Source organism: Podarcis cretensis (genome assembly GCF_951804945.1).
Source record: "Podarcis cretensis genome assembly, chromosome: 13".
NCBI lineage: Eukaryota > Metazoa > Chordata > Lepidosauria > Squamata > Lacertidae > Podarcis > Podarcis cretensis.
Window position 1 is genome coordinate 55,647,703 of NC_137182.1, and position 19,178 is coordinate 55,666,880.

Below are 19,178 nucleotides of genomic sequence, written 5' to 3' on the forward strand. Positions count from 1 at the left end.
ATCTCCCCATACCCCACCAAAAAAACCCCAAATCTAATGTTTTCTCAAGTAGCAAAAACGTTTAATAGTTACAGATGTGACCTGCGATAGTGTACTCCTATCCCCACCTTTTTCATTTCCGATACTTTCCAGATCCAGCAGGTTGGGTTGATTTTAGAGACTCAAGACGTGAAAATGGACCTTGCCCAGCCTCTCATCTCCCACTGATTCTACTCAGTTAAAGTCTACTTAAAGAATTCCTTTAGGCTGATTAATTTTTCCTGCCAATAAAAGCAAAGTGGAAAGTCTGAGAGAGCCTGGAGAAGATTCCACAATGGAAACGGCATATCCTTAGGACTTGGCTTAGGTTCAAATGACTGTACTACGATTCTGCCACAATTCAAAGAGTGCTGATGAGAAAAACACAGGTGGGCGGAACTGCCTTGATGCCTTTCGTCCTCTCTTGACGTTTTTTTAAGAGGGGTGAATCTCCATCCTCAGCTCAACATTAGCTCCTTGCTGTGGCAAGAAGATTCTGGCCCTCTCTGGGCACTGGAGGACTCAAGAACTCTGTGGGCTTTATTCATAGCAGGTTAAACACAGGGTAAAGAACGTGATGTAAACTAGTGCCAGACATCATAATACACTAAGTGTGACATGCATTGAACACCTCATGTTGGGGGGGAGGGCAGGGATAAAGTTATTTAGACATTGCCCACTTTCCCCCTTCGTAGAGCTAGTCAACAGAGCTCATTGTGGGGGGTGCCCCAGAAGACCAGCCAGTGTTGCCCAGCCTGTCCCCCCATCCCCAACCCCCAATTCACTTGGTAACCCTTTTAAACTCACACGGATGTAGATCATGAAGAGCGCTTCCAGACTGTCGCGAAGGGCGCTTTCCGTCCTCTTGCGATAAGGAAATCATGGGGGGGGGGGGGAGCCCTTGCTTCAATGCAGCGCTGCCTAACTGCCCTGCAAGCAAATTGGTGTGAATGAATGCTCAATAAACGCATTGTCTGGAAGCAGCCTAGGCCAGTGTGGGATTTTGTCAAAGCAATATCATGCTCATCCTTTTAGTGGTCCACGTTCCCCCTGCCCACTTCCCCGCCTGCCTCATCCTCTCCGCAAACGCCATCTCTTACTCCCAGTCCCATAAGTGTCCCCTTCCATATCCTTCTATTTGCCTGGCATCAAAACATATCCTCACTGATTATGACTTCTCTTTCTGCAGTCAGTGCTTTGATGGGAAACCTCAGCTGGAGAGGTCTGTAGGTTGAACTGAAACGATGTCTATACAAGCATTTTTAGTTGGTGTGTTTAAAATCTCATCTTTGCCAACCTAGTTGGGTTATGGGAGGGGGTGCAAGTCTTCTTCATATCCATCTCAGCACCACTGAACTCATCCTTTCTCTCACGTCTTCTTCCAAATAAGTGTAAATCCATTAGCCACAATTTCCTGTTAGCGTCCGCAAGACACGGCTGGACCGGTTGAGGCGCTGGCATGAATTAGAAACTAGGGTTACAAACTGGGGAGGGGGGGAGAAGGGAAGTATACAGCACCACTGTAGGGCTGGGGGGAGGGAACCCAGTTGGGAGTCCTGGATTTTATGTTCTTAACCTCCCGATTTAAATATTTCACAAGATTGTCTAGCGTAGCAAGATGATGAAACTGCTTTGCAAAAATATTTATGCTGGGGATTCATGGGAGGGTATTTATATATTTAAAAAACGATGGAAAGAAAATAAAACTGTCACGCTGGGTTGCTCTTCTGAGGACTAGTTTCTTGCACTCAATGCTGGGTTTTCCTTTTAAAAAATATATATATTTACAGGAAATTATCTGCTACCAATTCAGTGTTTTGCAGCAAAGAATTTGCCAATCTATGCACCCCTGTCCCAATTTTTATTGACATCTTCTGTTACGGTAAAGATTTCAGCAATGCACAGGAACCCCCGGGCATCATTGCAAAACTGCATTGATTCAATGGATTTGTTTTTCTGCTTTGGACGGGGCTACACAAGACCCAACGAACTTCCATGGAAAAGTGCTGTAGAAAGATTGGTGCCAGCTTCCTGATGGTTCAAATAGATTCATCCTCTTAGCCACCTTAAAGGACCTGCTTTTGTTGAAGCACAACTGCCATGGACAGGCATAGCCATGGGCATAACTGGGGCGGGGGACAGCTGCCCCCCAGATCAAGTAAAACAATAGAAATACTTAACCAACTGACCGATCACGTCAGTTCTGCCCTCCAAAAAAGTCCTGCCCTCCCCCCACAAAATCCTGGCTAAGTTCATGGGAATAGCCCTGCTTGCAAGCACCTGAGGAAATAATATTAATAGATATTTTAGAGGTGGTTGTTTAGTCGTTTAGACGTGTCCGACGTGTCCAGTGTGGTTAAGAGCGGTAGTCTTGTAATCTGGGGAACCGGGTTTGAGTCTCCGCTCCTCCACATGCAGCTGCTGGGTGACCTTGGGCCAGTCACACTTCTTTGAAGTCTCTCAGCCCCACTCACCTCACAGAGTGTTTGTTGTGGGGGAGGAAGGGAAAGGAGAATGTTAGCCGCTTTGAGACTCCTGAAGGGGAGTGAAAGGCGGGATATCAAATCCAAACTCTTCTTCTTCTTCTTCTTCTTTGTGACCCCCTGGACCAGAGCACGCCAGGCACTCCTGTCTCCCACTGCCTCCTGCAGTTTGGTCAAACTCATGTTAGTAGCTTCGAGAACACTGTTTTTTAGAGGAGGCACCTGCAAATCTTTACCTCTTGTAGGAATTGGCTGTGCAGCATCAAACCAAGTTTCATCTAGCCTAGACAGTAGCCAGCCGCCAGATTGTTGCCTCTATACAGGGGCGTACCCAGGGGTTGGTTAGGTTGGCCCCCGCCAACAGCCCAGGCCCAGGGAGGTGTGAAAAACGCGCCTCTCTACTCTGGTTTGGAGCGACTAGGAGCCCGTGGCAAGGGCACAAGGGACAGTGTGTGTGTTCCAATACAGCTCCTTGCCGAGGGTACAAGAGAGCCTAGCTATGCCTCTTCCTCTATAGCCTCCAAGGGGGGGAACACAGTTTTCTTCATCCCCATGTACCTGATATGAAGAGGTAGAGATTGCCTCTAGACCAGTTTAGCTAGAGAGGTCTGTCCAATGGCTGTTAGTAACCTTTGGACAGACCTCTCCTCCTCTACAAACATTTCACACAGTCCTTTTCTAAAGCAGCCTACGTTTAGTGGCCATCTTCACATCTCGTGATAATGAATTATGCACGTTAACTAACGTATTTTATCTCCTGATTTAAGCAGGGCTGTTTGGTTTTTCAAAAGAAGTTGGTTGAAAGGTTTAACCCAGGGGTCAGCAAACTTTTTCAGCAGGGGGCCGGTCCACTGTCCCTCAGACCTTGTGGGGGGGGCGGACTATATTTTTTTGGGGGAGGAATATGAATTCCTATGCCCCACAAATAACCCAGAGATGCATTTTAAATAAAAGGGCACATTCTATTCATGTAAAAACACGCTGATTCCCGGACCGCCCGTGGGCTGGATTTAGAAGGCGATTGGGCCGAATCCGGCCTCCGGGCCTTAGTTTGCCTACCCCTGGTTCATACTAGGAAGCTGCCGGTTCATATTAGTTGTATCAACGCTAAGTAGACTATAAGATTGTTCCTCTTTAACAGTCATGGCTCAGGTCTGAGGTATAGATACGCCCTCATGCAGACATGAGAATGGACCTGCTTGGTCTGGCCAAAGGGGGGGGCATCTAGTCCAGCATACTCTCCTCGCAGTGGTCAGCCAGGTGCCCCAAAGGGAAGCCCGTAAGCAAGACCTGAGTGTGAAAGCACTCTCCCTTCTTGCGACTGCCAGCAACTGACCTTCAGAGGCGATACTACCTCCAAGGACCTAGCCACTGTGGCTAGTAGCCATCGATGGCCTTATTCTCCTCCATTAATTTGTCTAATCCTCTTTTAAAGCAATCCATGTTGGTGGCCGTCACTCAAACTCTCTTGACCATTAGTTCATCTTGTGAAAGCCGCCAAAAGAGCCCACAGCCCCTTTCTCCTAGTGCCAAGAGACCACCTTTACTCTTCCAGGTAGAACAAGGTACTTGATGAGTTTAATTTCTAAAAAGGTGGGTGGGTGGGGGGTGCTGCTGGGACATTTGAGCTGTCCTGGAATCTGCCCTGTTTGGCTGTGCAAACCCTGTCCGATAAATCCAAGATGTGAGGAGACAGGCTGCGGTTGCTTGGTGATGTGGGAAACATGCTAAGAACAAGCTCAGAGACACTCTTGGTCTTATTTCACATGCGCCAAGACTTAAGACCCAGGCCCTGGGAAAGGGTTTCTGGGCCTAGTCTGCCTAGGTTCACAGCCAAGCAGAATGAGATGCTGATCTCTCCTATCCCCTGACAATGTTAATAACTGGCTGCTCATTTTCATATTTGCCTGCTCAGCATGGAACGTGGAAAGCTCTTCCTCGAAGGTGGGGGAAGAAAGGGGAGGAGGGGAGGAAGACAAAGACAGCCCTGGATGAAATGCTGCTGGTGTTAAGATCTCACTAGGAACCAGAAAGGGAGGGGGGGGGAGTCGCAGGGAGAGAAGGAAGCATTTTTCTTCCTCATCCTTTCTTAAATAGTTAATAGTTCCAACCTATTCAAGGCTGGTCACATCACACCTGGAGGGTTGTGCCGCAGTCCTAGGGAGTTGAGAAGAGGAGGTTAAGCCTTAAACCATTAAGAGGGGACACAATAGTGGTCTTCTACTAACTGAAAGAAGGCTGATAGCCAAAGAATGGATGCTTTTGAATTCTGGTGCTGGATGAGACTCTTGAGAGCCCCATGGACTGCAAGAAGATCAAAGAAAATCGGCCCTGAGTGCTCACTGGAAGGACAGATCCTGAAGCTGAGGCTCCAGTACTTTGGCCACCTCATGAGAAGAGAAGACTCCCTGGAAAAGACGCTGATGTTGGGAAAGATGGAGGGCACAAGGAGAAGGGGACGACGGAGGACAAGATGGTTGGGCAGTGTTCTCGAAGCTACCAGCATGAGTTTGACCAAACTGCAAGAGGCAATGGAAGACAGGAGAGCCTGGCGTGCTCTGGTCCAGGGGGTCACGAAGAGGCGGACACGACTAAACGTCTAAACAACAACAATAACTGAAAGTCTGGTGGGTCAGATGGAGACAGAGCAGACTAGAACGTAAGGGTGGGAACTGAGAGGGAGCAAACGTTGGCCGAATGTTAGGAATAACTGTCCTACAATGGCCAGTACTGTTCAGCAATAAAACAGAAAGTTGGGTTTTTCTTTGTCGGAGGCATTGGTTGGACAGCCATCAGTCAAGGATAGATGCTGTGGCTGCAGGTGGTGTACTGAGCATGGGGCTAGACTAGACGGCCTCTTTAAAAAATCCCACTCCATTACTGTATGATTCTATGATTCATAGACAGAGCATGTCTTGGTCAGTCATGCATACTGAAGTATGAAACAGAGATGAGCCACTGCTTGGTCTAAACACAAGAAGCGTTTTGTTGAGGACAGCTTATGATAGGCATTGCCTGGACCTAGACTCTTTGCAGCAAGGGTGTCTCAAATATTTGAACTTGGGGGGAGATCCCTTCCAGAATTACAAACCTCCACCCAGCCATAGCCAGGTGTAGACTCTTCACACTCAGCAGAATGTATTGGAGGGCACTGGCGGAAAAGAGGCAGTATGTAAATGTCATGAATATAGAGAGGTACGCAGCTTTCTACAAGGCCTGGGGCAGTGAGGCAACATACTAACATTAGCTGTGGCTGGATGGTCCTATATACATATTCCCTATCCCTCTGTAGCTTGGATATGGGAGATGGGTATGTTTAGCCTGGAGAAGAGCAGACAGATATGATAAAAAGGTAAAGGGACCCCTGACCATTAGATCTAGTCGTGGCCGACTCTGGGGTTGCAGCGCTCATCTCGCTTTATTGGCCGAGGGAGCCAGCGTACAGCTTCCAGGTCATGTGGCCAGCAGGACTAAGCCGCTTCTGGCGAACCAGAGCAGCGCACGGAAACGCCGTTTACCTTTCCGCCAGAGTGGTACCTATTTATCTACTTGCACTTTGACGTGCTTTCGAACTGCTAGGTGGGCAGGAGCAGGGACCAAGCATTGGGAGCTCACCCTGTCACGGGGATTTGAATAGCCATATTCAAATGTTTTCAAAGGCCTGTCACATGGAAGATGGAGCAAGTTTGTTTTCTGCTGCTCCAGAGGGTAGGACCTGAACCAACAGACTGAAATGACAAGAAATGAGATTCCGACTGAACATCAGGGAGAAGTTTCTGGTGGTAAAAGCTAGTTGACTGTGGAACGGACTCCTTTGGAAGGTTCTGGGCTCTCCTTTGGTGGAGGTTTTTAAACAGAGCTTGGATGGCCAAATGTCAGGGATTCTTTAGCTATGATTCTGGCACTGCAGAGGTAGAACTAGTTGAGCCTTGGGGGAGGGGGGTGTTTCCCTTCCAACTCTATGATTCCGTGGTTAGGGAATTTCATCCAAGCAATTTTTCCTGTTGACTGATTGATTGAATTTATATACCGCTCTATACCTAAAGGCCTCAGGGCGGTTCACAGAACAAAATCAAAATATAAAATCACAAAATATATGTCAGGGAACTGCCATCAGAGCCAGAAGCAGAGGGAAGGCTCCAGAGGGATGCCGGAGAGGGTCCCAGTAGGGAGAGAGGCAGCCCATCCGCTGGGGAAGGAAATCAGCGTAGCACCAGTGGAGGAGGGGGGCAGATGGGGGAATCGGAGAGAAGGCTCCAGGACTCTTCGCAGGAGACCAGCAGGGAGAGCACGGGTCCTCCGCCGCCCACACCCTCCCTGCGCAGAAGACTTCCGTGCAGGGAGAGTAGGAGGAGACTGGGCGTCAAAGAACTTCTTTGCTGGAAGAAGTTCAAGAAACGCCCACTGACGGATTCTGCCAGCGATTGAGACAGCCACGGATGGGTGGCTGTCCGGACAGAAAGGGTTCACCCAGGAAACCCAGCCAGGTGTGGCGCCAACTTACGCATGAGCAACCCCCTAGAACCATTACAATATATAATCAAAATAAAAACAACAACCCAATAACGCCCCCCCCCAAAAAACCCACCACATTTTAAAAGGGCATAGGACGTCAATCAAATCAGCCAACGGCCTGGTTAAAAAGGAATGTTTTTGCTTGGCGCCTAAAGGTGTAAAATGAAAGCGCCAGGTGAACTTCCCTGGGGAGAGCATTCCACAGATGGGGAGCCACTGCAGAGAAGACCCCGTTCTCGTATTGCCACCCTCCGGACCTCTCAAGGAGGAGGCACACAAAGGAGGGCCTCAGAAGATGATCTCACCCTAATTCCTCTTTCCTCCTGTCATCTCCCTCTCTACTCTGCTGGAAGCTCTCTAGGGCTTGCTGCTAGCACTGTACCCAGTCAATGACAGCAACACACCTTTTCAGCAACTGCAGGAAACCAGTCAACTCTGAACCATCGCCCCTTTATTTACAAAGTTAAACTAATGCAAAGGCACCATGCGTCCATGAATCAGTTCTGCTTGGCATATCCCCCCCCCCCCAGCTATGACTGATGTGTCCTGTGATGGTAAGCATAAAACCTAAGAAGAGCCTGGCTGCTGGATTGAGCCAAAGGTTCTATCCTATGCTCACAGTGTCTGTTGGAAGAATGAACTGAGGATAACAGCAGTGATCTCCCCACTAGCGACTCCCAGCAGCTGGAATGTGGAGGCATTTACTGCCTCCAACAGTACGTCTGTGTGCCAAAGAATGGATGCTTTTGAATTCTGGTGCTGGAGGAGACTCTTGAGAGTCCCGTGGACTGCAAGAAGATCAAACCTATCCGTTCTGAAGGAAATTAGCCCTGAGTGCTCACTGGAAGGACGGATCCTGAAGCTGAGGCTTCAGTACTTTGGCCACCTCATGAAAAGAGAAGACTCCCTGGAAAAGACCCTGATGTTGGGAAAGATGGAGGGCGCAAGGAGAAGGGGACGACGGAGGACGAGATGGTGGGACAGTGTTCTCGAAGCTACCAGCATGAGTTTGCCCAAACTGCGGGAGGCAGTAGAAGACAGGAATGCCTAGCATGCTCTGGTCCATGGGGTCACGAAGAGTCGGACACGACTAAACGACAAATGACCTTTCTGGCTCCACTACTTGCAGGAACCCCCCTCCCCCAAATAACTAGCACACCCCATCCCAAGGGAGAGACGGTCCAGTCGGAGAACAACTGAGGTTGTGTCAGCTGCTGGCCATCCGACCTGCCAAGGCAGGTTGCTCACTATGAGGAGTGTTTTCTCACATGGAGCATGCACAGAACAATTTGTTGCCTCTAATCACAAGAACACTGCGTGGCGGCGCTGAGGTTGGCATGACTCCTTCCTCCACAGGCAGCCTCCTGACGAATATCAAAAAGCAGGGCGGGGAAGGCAAGGGCGAAGACAAGGGAGTGGGAGATTTCACTCAACAGGAGTGCTTGATGCCCGCACATCCCCGCCTCACATCAAGGAGCTCTCTGAGTCACATCCACACACGCAGCCACTTCCCCCAGCCTCACCCCAGAGCAGCTACACAGAAGCGCTGCCTGCCCACCCACCCTCATCGGCACGTGCTGCATTAATAAATCAGGAAGAGTTTAGTCTTTGCAAAGCATGCAGCATGGGGGTGGGTTCTTGTTTGTTTGTTTGTTTATTCATTCATTTTTAAATATTTTCAAAAGCTTGCTGGTCTCCAGTTAAAAATCAGCACAGTGAGAAAGAGGAGGGGATGTGGGAAATGACAGGGCTTGCCTGAGAAATTTCAGCTCCTGAGGCTGAACAGCAAATGATGTCTCTCCTCGCTCTACCACCACATCTCGGCCACCACCATACCACGACAAGGTGCATTTATTATTAATTAATTTATATAAGTGGTACCTTGGTTCTCAAACTTAATCCGTTCTGGAAGTCTGTTCCAAAAGCAAAGTGTTCCAAAACCAAGGTGTGCTTTCCCATCAAAAGTAATGTAAAATGGATTAATCCGTTCCAGACTTTTAAAAACAACCGCTAAAACAGCCATTTGACATGAATTTTACTATCTAACGAAACCATGGAGCCATAAAATTAAAGCAATAAACAATGTACTGCAGTCACACAATCAATCAATCAATCAATCAATCAGTAGCTGAACTGGGTTCCACACAGTCTCAAAAAAAAAGAGCCACAAAAACGCAAATAGCAAAAACACAGACCTCACCTCAGCGAAACACTCCAAACGGAAGCGTGGCACTCAAATTGTCAGTGTAACACTCCAAATGGAAGTGTAACACTCCAAATGGAAGTGTGGCACTTAAATCGGAAGTGTAGCACTCAAAACAGAGCATGTTCAACTTCCGAAAAAAGTTCGCAAACCAGAAAACTTACTTCCGGGTTTGCAGTGTTTGGGTTCCAAGTTGTTTTGAGTACCAAGATGTTTGAGAACCAAGGTACCACTGTACTGCTCGTGTGCCAGAACAGCTTCTAAGTGGCATACAACCATAATTAAAAACACACATTAACATTCAAGCAGCCTTAATTAAAACAGACAATAAAGCAAAGAGCTAAAAAGCATAGCAATTAAAACAGGTCTTCTAAAAAGCAATAAAACCACAAGTTTCAGGGGCATGCTTGCCTCATCCAAGAGCGTCTTCAGGAGCCAGTACTGGCTGGATGACGGCCAGTGCTTTTTCTGTCTTTCTGGGGGCACTCAAGGGTACGCAGTACAGGCACCTGGTTAAAAATGTGGCAGTTACTGTAACAACTTCATGGGGAGTACAGTGGTACCTCAGGTTACAGATGCTTCAGGTTACAGACTCCGCTAACCCAGAAATAGTGTCTCGGATTAAGAACTTTGCTTCAGGATGAGAACAGAAATTGTGCTCCGGCGGCGCGGCAGCAGCGGGAGGCCCCATTAGCTAAAGTGGTGCTTCAGGTTAAGAACAGTTTCAGGTTAAGAATGGACCTCCGGAACGAATTAAGTTCTTAACCCGAGGTACCACTGTACTGGTATCTTTTTTTCCTATAAGAAAAGCACTGATGGTGGCACAGAATGCAGTTCCCAAGGCTAGCTACCTTTGCCCACCTGAGGCTGAAAGTCCCACCAACATCTCTCCCTGGGAGTAAAAGCACACCTAGCAATGAATTAAAACAAATGGCAACCTGCTTCCCTTTCATGACACCCAAAATCATCTGCCTTACTCTGCCCAACAGGGACACAAGGGCATGTTGGATCTGAATGTGAGTTGCTACAGCCTGTTAATCCTCACAGGGGTATACACCTGGGGGACAGACACAGAACTAGACTGAACTATCTGTTAGGGGCCCTTGTTATTTTTAATGGAAAGCTGGGGAAATATGTGCTATTTTAAGCTGTTTCGGTCGAATGGGCCCCTGCTCCAATCGTGGTAGCCCAGTGCCCTAACCTGAACCCTGAGTCTGCACCTCACAAACACTCTGCTCACCTGCCCCAAGATGGCTCGATTTCTGACAGCACTAAAAGTTATGAAGCCTTTTCCGCAGAAAGACCATGAAGCTGAAATTTCCACAGCGACAAAGTGGACAAGAAAACTTAAGAGAAGCAACTTCTGGGGATATGGGTCTGGGGTAACACATGACCAGCATGTGCCCAGGTGGTGTCAGGTTCTGCATGGGCAGCCTGGAGGTGTCTTCGCTGCTGCTGCCACCACTGCTGTGAATTCCTCCAGGAGGTTTAGGGGCTGGGAAATTTATTCGCAGCAGCAAAGTGTGAAGAGCTAAACAGTTCCTCACTGCCGCCTACTTCCTTTTGGTTATGAGAAAGCTGCAAACAGCCTGGCTCCTGACAACAAGCTGTATTTTTAATGAAGGAGGAAACAACAACAAAATATAAACCCCACAAGCTCATTCTCATACAAACACGGGGCTGCCCACTGGTCAGCAAAAAGATTAGCAATCTGAAATCAAACCCATTCCATGCCTCCACCCTAGTGCGCACACCGTTTCCCAAATTCACAAGACTGGCTTTAAAAATCATTGTCTAATTATTTACATACCACATTGGCCACAAGCAAATATGTGCTCAAAGTGGCTCACACAAAAATCACAAGTCTAACTACACTAACTACAGTAGTAATGCTGTAGTTAGAACACAATAAAGCAGATATCATAGCAATGCAGCACTAGGAAAATTAATAACCAACAATTAACAGTTCATTTAAGAACATGAGAAGAGCCTGCTGGACAGTGGCCGATATTCTCACAGTGATTAAAAAGTTGTAAGCAGGATTCAAGCACATGAGCACTTTCTTCCCTCCTGGGGTTTCCAGCAACTGGTACTGTACTTGGAAGCATCCCTGCCTCTGACTATACAGACAGAGCAATAGCCATTGCAGCCAGCAGCCATCAATAGCTCTCTCCTCCTCCATGAATTTGTCTAATCCTCTTTTAAAGCTCTCCAAGGTTGGAGAGTCCTCAACTTCCTGAGGGAGTCCATTCCACCGCAGAACAGCTCATGCTGTAAGAAAGTTCTTCATGATGTTTGGTCAGAATCTCCCTTTTTGTAACTCGAAGCCATTGGTTCGGGTCCTCCCTTCTGGAGTAAGAGAAAACAAGCTTGCTCCATCTTCCATGTGACAGCTCTTGAGATATTTGGCTATCATATCTCTCTCAGTCTCTTTTCCAGGCTAAACATCCCCAACTCCTTCAACTGTTCCTCCAAAGGCTTGGTTTCCAGACCCTTGGTCGCCCTCCTCTGCACCCATGCCAACTTATCAACACCCTTCTTAAATTGTGGCGCCCAGAACTGGACACAGGATTCCAAGTGTGGTCTGATCAAGGCAGAATAGAGCCCTTGATCTGGACACTTGACTTCTGTTGATTCAGTCTATTAGCTACCCCCACTGCGTCACACTGTCGACTCATGTTAAGCTTGTGGTCTACTGACCCCTAGATCCTTTTCACATGGACTACTGGCAAGCCAGATGTCTCCCATCTTTGTGCAGCTGGCTATTCCTGCCCAAGTATGTATGTTATAAATATGTATGTTAAACATGAATACAGCTTACCAATAGGTCAAGCTGCAAATATCCATTAAGCAACTCTCTTGTTAAGGCTCCTAGGGAATTGAGGGTGGAGAAACACAAGTGAAAGTAACCACCCCCTGATGGCATTCAAAGAATCTCTCACATCTCACAGTTGTTCAGTTATTTTTAAAGTAATAAAACTCCATAGCCCAGACCTAAGAGCCGCTCAGCCGGGGAGGGTGCACAGTTCTTCAGCTTAACAATATCTGAGCATGCTTAATTCCTGGGAGATGCACTCACAAGTTATTTATTTATTTATTTATTTATTTACAACATTTCTTACCCAACCTTCACTGTAAGGGCAGATAACAACATTACAGCATACAGACTGAAAAACAGATAAAGCTATTATAATTGTAAAACAAACAAACCGGCTCTGAATGGAACAGAACAGCATAAATCCAAAGAACAAGGTGGGTCCCGCAAAACAGAACATATCAACCTATCAAAGGCTAGAGGAAAGAGCCACCTGCCAGGAGGAGAGATGAGGAGAGATACGGGACAACCAAGCTAATCTGAGGCACTAAGGTCACATCCACACCACACCTGTGGATCTAGAATTGGCCTCCACAGTCACTTACGGCCTTGCTGATATGGCCGTGTTCATGGAAGACAATCTTACTCGGCTACAAGTGATCGCCAAAGAAGAAGAAAATTTAGCTATGATTCCTGCATTGCAGGGGTTTGGATCAGATGACCCCTTGGGTCCCTTCTAACCCTGCAATTCTATCATTCTCTTGGAAGTGCAAGGCTTCCAAAGAATCCTGGGAAATGTAGTTTACCCCACACAGAGCTATAGTTCCCAGCATCCTTAACAAACTACACTTCTCAGGGTTCTTTGGGGGAAGCCATGTGCATTAAATGTACAGTGTTTGGCTCCACCTCTTCCTGAATTGATTGCATTCAAATGGGTCCTTGGGTGGGAGGCCCGTATTGGCTCACAGGCAGCCCCCTCCCCAAGGGGAGATCCAGACCCAGGGGGCAGCTCTTTAATCAGGCACAGATGCCATCTCCACATCTTCATGTCGGAGGCCCTAGGAATGCCATCCACAGCATGAGGGCTTAATTCACCTGCTCATCTTTCCAGGGTGATTCCTATCATCCCTCAGCGATGCCCTTCTGCATAGCAGAAACAAGCCACACAAAATAAGAAGCAGACACAAACACCCCGCCACCAGAAATGACGACATCCAGAAGCCAATGGGGGAACATTTCAACCTGCCAGGACACTGGATAAATGACCCTCAAATAGCCGTCTTGCAGCAAAACAACTTCAGAGGGAGACTGAAGCTCTGTGAAAGCGCTGGGTAGATCAAGTGTTTCAGGGCTATCCAAGTCAAAGGATTTTTAGCACACTCTTTGGGTAATGGTGCCAGGATCAAGAACTGTTTTGTGAATTACCACTGCTAAGTATGAGATTATCACTACCTGCAGCCTCCCCACATTTCTTTTCCCTCTGACCTCACTTTTTACAACCCCCACCCTGCAGCAAAACCATATGGTTTATATACCTATGACTCAGGATGAATCTGATGAAGTGGACTCTGGTCCAAAAAAAAATCTTATGCCGTAAGAAATGTGTACCAGTCTTTTAAGATTCCGCAAGACCGTTTGTTGTTTTGGCTGGAAAAGAGTCACACAGCTCCTCCTGTGGAAATTAAGAACTTTGCAACTTGTAAGAACCAGTACCTGAATTTGCTACCTTCCTCTTCCCTCCCCATACTTTCCCATCACATTTGTGGTTGTGCCTTTTAGACTGCAGCCACAGGTAGGGATTTTATTGTTTTTTTTAACATGTGCATCGTGCTAATAAAATTTAGAGGTTTCGTTGTTGTTATTGTTGGCATCCGTCTGTCTCAAGAGACAATGGAAAGCGCCTCCAGGTGTGAAGTCAAACTGCTTTGCTAGCAGCACTGAAGAGACCTCTGCATGATGCAAGCCTGGGCAAAACTGGCACTTTTACAAGTTTTACATAATGCCCCCACCACATCTGTAAGAACTGTAGTGTAGCAGCACCAACACTTTGGAACTCCCTTCCTATTGATATCAGATAGGCACCCTCACTGTTCTTTTCGGCGCCTGAATACATTCTTAATTTAGACAAGTCTACCCAGTTGTGTGGGTGGCACTGTGGGTTAAACCACAGAGCCTAGGGCTTGCCGATCAGAAGGTCAGCGGTTCTAATCCCCGTGACGGGGTGAGCTCCCGTTGCTCGCTCCCTGCTACTGCCAACCTAGCAGTTCGAAAGCACATCAAAGTACAAGTAGGTAAATAGGTACCGCTCCAGCAGGAAGCTAAACGGCGTTTCCGTGTGCTGCTCTGGTTCGCCAGAAGTGGCTTATTCCTGCTGGCCACATGACCCAGAAGCTGTACGCCAGCTCCCTCGGCCAATAAAGCGAGATGAGCGCTGCAACCCCAGAGTCGGTCACAACTGGACCTAATGGTCAGGGGTCCCTTTACCTTTACCCAATTGTGTAGAAAGCTTGCATGCGTTTTACTTTGTGGTGTCCAAACTTTTTTCAAAGAGGGCCAGATTTGATGAAGGGCCATGGGGGCCAACCAAAGTTGTTGACCTTTTGAAGTTGTTGAACTTTTTCTAGGATTTTACCTCAAAATCAATAGCCCCCCTCCCCACACTCACAATTTAAAGGCCATAGATTGGGGTGCCCAAACTTTTTTCAAATAGGGCCAGATTTGATGAACATGCGTGAGGGCCGACCAAAGTCGTTTAGCTTCTTTTAGGATTGAAGTTGTTAAGGTTTCTTTAGGATTTTACCCCAGGAAATAAACTGCCACAGGGGCCAGATTAAACCAACCGGTGGGCCGGATTAGGCCCCCGAAACGGACTTTGGACATGCCTGGTTAGTCTATTCTCTTTTGGCTTTTAACTTTCAGTGTATTTTAAAATATGGCTTTCAATGTTTTAACTTTTTGTAAACCACTTTGAGTCTTTTCCTGAACAGCCAAGGAGTCTATAATTTTTTAATGAAACAAATAAATAAAACAAACAAATAGAAGTGGATTGTCTGTTGCTCAGGGCAACATGTTTTTTAAAGGGAAGACAGCAAAATAATGTGGGAGGTGTGTGTCCCCCACAAATTTTTTTTACCTGTAAGCTCACAAAGGCTGCTGGGATGCAGCGCAGTCAGTTGGGGCAGTAAAATGTGGCTGGTCTTGCAAGCTATAAAATGGGTACGTCGTTCAAGTGTTATCAGTCCTGCCATTCCAGGAAAGGCCCCCTGAAAAGAAAAGAAAAATGGCTGGAGGATCTCCGTGCCAGGGACATGATTTGAACCCGTTCCTTAGCAAATTCCTACCCATCTGAGATCCCCCAATTTTGTTAGTGGTGACTGAGAGCGTATATAACATATTGACACAGTGGTGGGATGTGCAAAAAAAGGTTAAACCTCCCTGCCCAGCCCAACGCCATGACAGAAGTACAAATCCCTCCCTTCCTCCCTGCTCATTACATCATAGCTGTCAAGTGTCCCTTATTTGAAGGGACAGTCCCTTATTCCAGCGCCATGTCCCGCTGCTGTCCCTTATTGATGGATGTCCATTAAATGTCCCTTAAATGACGTCCCTTAAATTTCAAAGGAAGCAGCTCCTCTCTCTCCCTCCCTCCCTGCAGGCCAGGGAGGAGGGAGGCTCCAACTGTGTTGCTTGGCTGCGTTGCTCACCCAATAAGAAGTCTAAGAACGACCTGCGGGGTGGAGCTTGCATGCCTTGTGTGTGGCTAGTTAATGCAAGCTGAAGAGGTTTTTGAATGCTGGACGCCATTTTCTTGCACGTGCTGCTGCAAACTTTGCAGTGCAAAGCCAGGCTGGGGAGCCATCTTAAGTTGAGACTGCATAGGCCTTGTGGTGCATGTGATTCAGATTCTATTCAGTTGAACCTCTGGTTGCAAAGTTGGTTGGACAGTGTTCTCGGAGCTACCAGCATGAGTTTGACCAGACTGCAGGAGGACAGGAAGACTGGAGTGCCTGGAACAGGTGAAGCTGCAGGTCCCTTATTTTCTTTTTTAATGAATATTTATTAGGATTTTCAATAACAAAACAAAAACAAAAATAGACCAAAAAAATGACAAAAATACAAAACTTAAAAACAATTAAAAACACATAGAATTTCAATTGCTTATTTTCCTTTAAATTGTTTCTCAGACCTGCTCACACCTCCCCTTCTTGTATTCCAGTTTAAATTATTAGCTCAGCAAATCCTTATTACTTATTTCTCAACTTTACTTAATAATTTATTTTAACGTTATTATTTTACTTTTTCTCTTTCTTCCATTTCCTTAATTTATTTTTGAAAACCTTATCTTCATTTAATTTAGACCATTTTAAAGACCAGTTTTAACTTATCCAAACTTAAACATCAATGCTTATCCATCAGTACTCATTCTTAAACATTTTTCCTAATGTCGACCAAACTTCCCTTCTACGACTTTCCCAATTTTCATACCAATAGCAAAACAATATATAAACAGAACAAATTATAATTGTATATGCTTTGGATTCCCAGACTCCACCCACCCCTTGCAGGTCCCTTATTTTCAAGGCTGCTGGTAAATCTGTAAGTTGACAGCTATGCATTACATTGACAATTTAATGGGTGGCCACACTGCTACGTGGCCTCCAGATGGTTTACTCATGGGTGAATGTGGCCCCTGGGCTCAGTCGGACCAGGCAGCCCTGCTTTGAAAGGACACCGGAATTAAAATCCATCACAAATGGGCTTCATTTTCCTCTGTTTTTCTGGGTTGTTTTCCATTTTGCTCATTCCCCTGACATCAGATTTTCTATTTCTCTCTCTCTGAAAATGTGTAAATATGCAGTACTATATATATCTGTAGGAAATACCCCATTAGAAATATGTGTGTGTGTACACACAGTCTTTCTCCTAGGGTATTTCCTACAGAGCTTGTGGTTTCTGCTGCGGTTGCTCCCCTTCTAAAACAAACTTTATCAGGAATTTCCTGTTGTTTAGTGATTGCCCGGTTTAACTTCCTTCTTTTCCTTTTAACGCTTTGGGCAAGCTCTTGGTTCCCTGTGTAGCACCCTGCTTGTGGTTAACGCTTAGCTGGAATGAAATATTCAACGCAGCAATAGAGAAATTAAAATAGTAATTTATTTGTCAGACAAATAAATATGAGGCACAGTGGTATATGGTTACCAAGCTCTGGCCTGGCCTCCTGCCATTCTGGCCAGCACTTATATTTCCTTAATCCAGCCCCCTTGCTCCTCCTGTGGCTGCCTCTGTCCAATCAGCCTGGTTGAAATTCCTATTGGCTGTTTGCTAGAACCAATCACAAAAGATACACCCATTTCCTTCTGTCCTTTTATGGGAAACAAAAAGCTATATATTCTTCTATCTATAAATGACAAATAAGTAGTAATATATCTTACATGTGTCTCAACAAGGAACCTTAATTACCAGCTCACCTCGCCCTATTGCCCTCCAAAACAGATGGTTAATCTTAAATTTTTATCTTAAACAGATGTCAAGGATCATCATTGAAAGATCTCCTTCTCTTGAAGGTCTTTTAAACAAAGGCCTGACAACCATATGTATGCTCTAATGATGTTTCCTGCTTGGCAGGGGGGGCTGGGCTGGTGGCTGATGGCCCCTGTGATCTCTTCCAACTATATGAAATAAGAATCTAGCATAAGGATTTAACATTTCTTAGCTTCTAATTCCTTTGCATAATTACATTTAAGCCAATATATTTAATACATAACATAAATAACCTTTTAAAAGGAAAAGAAATCTTAAAAGGATCTCAGTTTAAGAAAGAAACAACTTTAGAAAAAGACTTCCCAAAATACTCTCTTCCTTTCTGCCAGCTAGATGCTTTTCCATTGCTCTTGACCTTTGAACCTTAGGAAAATATGGCTCAAGTTTAATGGGAGGCACATGGTTTTATTTTACTATTTACCCACTCTTAATTATGTTTTTCTCTGCTTTTTTATCTTCTGTAATATGTAGGGTCAGTGTAACCTTGGCTGTCAGCCTGTAATTTCCTTTGAATTTGAGAATTGTTTTCTGCTATAAATCAGGGGCCCCCCTTGTCCAGGAGGAAAAACATTGCCAAGGTTCTTAGGCAGCTGCTCTTCTGCCTGGCATGAACATTTGAAAATCTTTAAGCTCATTTTAAAATACAGGCCCTGATCAAGCCTCAATAAAAATGCAGGCTTATGATTAGATGCCTCACCTGCTTTGCTCAATCATTTGATTTTCCTGCAAGCTATTAGGGGGAATCAGCCTGGTTTTCCCTCTGCTCACTCTATTATTTTATTTTATATCCTTCGTGTTTGCCTCGCTCCTGTCCCATCATCTGGTCTGATCCAGCAGCCGTGCCCTTAATCATGGCTATTATTTTTATGGTAGAAAATGGCAGTTACAGGTGCCTCACAACATCCACATTGATAATAAATCCAACAGCACACGCACTTTGGAACTCCCTGCCTATTGACATCAGGCTGCCCTCTTTGGGGCACCTGCTAAAATACATTTTTTTAGGCAAACCTGCCCAGATATCATAGACATGTGTTACCATCAGGCTATTATTACCTTAATCCTAGCTTTATATGCATTAGGGGGGGGGATGTTTTTAAATAGTTCTCTTTTTTTTAACCGGCTTTGCTAATATCTGTTATTTTTAATCAAAGGATGCATCAACTTTCTTAAATAAATTAAATTAAACGGCAGAACTGGAAACGTTGAGCAGAAAACTGTAAGATGGGCGAAACTGAATTCTGAGGTAAAACCTGAGGGGTCACGTGGCCTTTTGGGCGGGAAACACTCGCAGCACCCTTCCCCCACCCGACCTCTGGCAACGAACACGCTCGGCGAGGGGAAAAGGCGGGAACAATCTGCGCATGCGTTCCCAGAGGTTGGGGGGGGGAGAAACCAGGCTACCGTCGGCTACTCATGGGCCGGCGAAGTGGAAGGAGACGGCGCGCCTGCGCACTGAAAGCACGTGAAGCCCCCCCCCTTCCTCCCCGCGCGGCTTCAACGCCTCCCTCGGCTTGGGAAGCCGGAGCACGCGCAGTCGACGCGAGGTGGCGAGCTTCCCGGCGCGCCTGCGCGTAGCGGTTCAGGGGGCGTCAGCGGCGAGGGC

The 19,178-nt window shown here is 46.4% G+C and overlaps 1 long non-coding RNA gene across 3 annotated transcripts; it reads right to left on the reverse strand.

The window, feature by feature from the left end:
• Positions 1-39: 39 nt before the first annotated feature.
• LOC307202355 lies at positions 40-19,159 on the reverse strand. Of its 3 annotated transcripts, none has more exons than XR_013832842.1 (3): positions 18,629-19,159; positions 15,168-15,318; positions 40-1,472 (listed from the first exon to the last, which is right to left on the reverse strand). It is a non-coding gene; the product is annotated as an uncharacterized lncRNA (long non-coding RNA). The 3 variants fall into 3 exon arrangements; XR_013832844.1 differs by lacking the exon at positions 18,629-19,159 and adding an exon at positions 6,117-6,216 and having other exon boundaries at positions 15,168-15,524; XR_013832843.1 differs by lacking the exon at positions 18,629-19,159 and having other exon boundaries at positions 15,168-15,524.
• Between the last annotated feature and the right edge of the window lie 19 nt (positions 19,160-19,178).